We start from the raw sequence: 3,104 nt of genomic DNA on the forward strand, positions 1-3,104 counted from the left end.
CATGTTTATCACAGGAAATAAGGAAAGGCCGTTGATTTTCAGGTAGAAAAAATCTAACTTGTACCATTTTTCTTCTTGTAAAAATTTGAAAAATCGGTCAATTTCATCCGAATACCAAACCAGGGGTAATACTGGATGTGGTGTTTTCTTTTGCAGGGTGCACATTTTCCACCAAAACAAGTTCCTTCCCAAGGTTCAAAGAACAGCAAAAACAACCCAGAGTTTTTTTTTTTTTTCTCCTATCCTAAAACGCCTCTGTGGCGGAGCCAGACTTCTCTTCACAGCGCTGAATGTGGCAATGGGACACTAGGTAAATCTTAAAATCTTAGCCGGCTGTTTTAACTGGTTGTGCGCCAAGCAAGGACTCAGATATATCAGATTTCAACTAACCACAGTTCATAAGAGCCATCCACGGAGGTGACACGGCCTTCACACTCTCCATCCCCTGCTTAGTTGCAGCCCCAGGGAGAAGGTAATGAGATGGCTTTCTATCTGGCTCTCCATCTCCAAAACGCCCTGGCACTCAGGGCCAAGGGGGCCTGTTGACACCTGGGGCAGGTGATTGGCCCATTTGGCTCTGGCCTGCAGCCTCCAAGCATGTTTGGCTTGCAGTGGCCACACAGTTTGCCCCTCTGGACTGCTCTAGGGGGGGAGATAATGAATAGTCTGGATGCAGGGTTTGTGCAGGTACACCCATGTTTGTGTATATGTACAAGTGTATATGTGCAGGATTTATAAATAGGTAATTTATATTAAAATGTTTTAGCATTTCATACACAGGCATAACCACTTTCACAAGCTTCTTTGAATATAATGTTTTTTAAAGCGTCCGGTTGAATCTCACAGCAGAATTTCAGGTGGATAACAGAAGGATTCCTCCGGTCGCATCCGTCACGGGGGGAAGACAAGAGGCCTCCAAACCTGTAGTTCACTGCTCAATCACTTGAGCCTAATTTGTATGCTGATTCAATCACGGAAAAGGGAAAACAAGGTGCAAGAAATGACAGACAATCACTCAGGAAACAAGGGAAGGACAGAGGCACACAGGCAATTCTTCAAGCACACAGCAGGAAATTTATATTTTAGTTAGGCTACCTGCTGCTGGCTGTGAGGGGCTGGAGGAGGAGGGGGGGGGGGGGCATGTTGTGGCCAAATAACGTAGGAAAAGATGGACCAAGAAGCTTTAAAAGTGAAGCCAATGCGTCCTCGTGTTGTCCTCGGGTCAATTTGACCCATTTTCAGTTTTTTCATCACAAAAAATGGCTCTTCAAAATAAGCGGAAAATGTCAACATTAGAAATATCAAATAACTTTGGAAAAAAACATCAAAAAAAAGCCCCCACAACATTGAAAAAGTGACAAAAATGTCAGAAAAAGTGATAACTTTTTTTCTCGGTTGACGGGAAGACAACACAAGGGTTAACGTTAAAGCTGCATTCTCTCTCATATCCAGCAGGGGCGACTCCACTGGATTGTAAAAGAAGTCTGTTTCTATAGAAGTCATATGAGACAATGAGCCACTTCTACCTTGATTTATTACTTCAGTAAATAGTTGATGGTCTCAATCGCTAGTTTCACGTCTTCATTTAGTAAATGATGCTCCAGTTTATTTTGAAATACACGATAAAGCAGGGGAGGCTTTAGGACCTGTCAGTCAGGACAGAGGCTTAGCGACGCTAACCACGCTAACACCGTGGACATTAAAATACACCTCAACTTGTTTTGGGTGTTTTCATCTTAAACTTTGACCCTCTCACTGTGTGTTTTCACTTCATCAAAGTTAACTGGAACGTGTTGGTCTCCTGAAATGTCTTGTTCAACGTTCTGCCAACTAAGCTAGCTAGCTAGCTAGCTACCGCTGGCGTTAGCTGGTGACTTTTTTTCCCTTCTTACTAACAATTTTCTGTACTGTCATACATGCAGACAAATGCAGACAAATGCAGACAAATGGCACCAGTACCCGGAGTTCTGTGTACAATGTCGGTAAATCTCCGCTGGATGACTCCTTTCAGAAGGGTTGAAAATCCGCAACTTCCCCTCTTTAGCGCTTAGCTTAGCTTAGCTTAGCGCTATGAAAGCATAAACAACCCTGGCTTGGCTGCGTCATCCTCCCCCGGCTCTGCCTTTCACTACAGTTGCAAAAAAACAAAATGGCGATGCACGTATCGTCAAACTTGAGGCTTTAAAACCGCTGTCCACATAGCCTACCAATAGGTGAGGTCACGGATGATACCTCCATTATTTTTACACTAGTCTGACGCTAGCGGTCAGGGGATTTCCGGGCCAAGGCTAACAAACCTGTGAAAAAGAACCTCAGGGTGAGAGACAAAAACGTGGTCCCGAAGACTATTTTTTATGTCTCATGTGGTCATATGATATCTGGTGTATATCTGGGAATCTTCACCAGAAATGACGGAGGAGACTGCACACATGACGAGTCCAATAACTTTAGATTAAATGCAGCTTTAGTCAATTATTGAACCGTGGCTAACCGTGGCTATACACACACACACACACACACACACACACACACACAGCTACATGCTTAAATATTCTACCTATCAGTCATATGTCATTGTTGTGCCAATATGATGTGCTTTGGCGTCCTTCACTGGTTGGTTTCTGACTAGAATTGTGCCTTAGACAGAAGCTAGTGGGTAAAAAAAAAAAGACAGGCCCCAGTATTTCCACGCGTTGCCAGCAACATTCATAACCTGAGCGGGGCTGAGAGTTTGGGAGGATGCAACGGCGCATCCGTCACCGAGAGGAATGGCGCTGTCATCCCCAACTGTGGTGTGGAATCACAGGCAGTCGCTCGGCGATGCACTTCTTTATGGAGGCACTTTTTACATTCTGCTGAGTAGCCCTGGGAAAATAAAAGCTAAATCTCAGCTGTCAGCGTCACGCGTTGCTGCACCATAACACCGTCCGGTGAACAGAAACACAGAAAGTCCACATATTCACGGACACTGAATGCATCGTACAAGAGGAATGGAAAGGCAGCTTGTGTCTTTATGCGTTTCTATGCTTGTGTGTGTGCGTGTGTGAGTGTGTGTGTGTGTGTGTGTGTGTGGGTGTGGGTGTGTGCTTGTTTGTCTGGTGGGC

At 44.7% G+C, this 3,104-nt stretch overlaps 1 long non-coding RNA gene across 1 annotated transcript in view; it reads right to left on the reverse strand.

The window, feature by feature from the left end:
- Window positions 1–1,842, reverse strand: part of LOC116686069 (uncharacterized) — a 16,898-nt gene extending 15,056 nt beyond the window's left edge. The window contains exon 1 of the long non-coding RNA XR_004331139.1: window positions 1,832–1,842. This is a non-coding gene — a long non-coding RNA (uncharacterized LOC116686069). The remainder of the gene's footprint in view (window positions 1–1,831) is intronic.
- Window positions 1,843–3,104: the final 1,262 nt, after the last annotated feature.

This window comes from Etheostoma spectabile, unplaced genomic scaffold, assembly GCF_008692095.1.
Source record: "Etheostoma spectabile isolate EspeVRDwgs_2016 unplaced genomic scaffold, UIUC_Espe_1.0 scaffold310, whole genome shotgun sequence".
Lineage (NCBI taxonomy): Eukaryota > Metazoa > Chordata > Actinopteri > Perciformes > Percidae > Etheostoma > Etheostoma spectabile.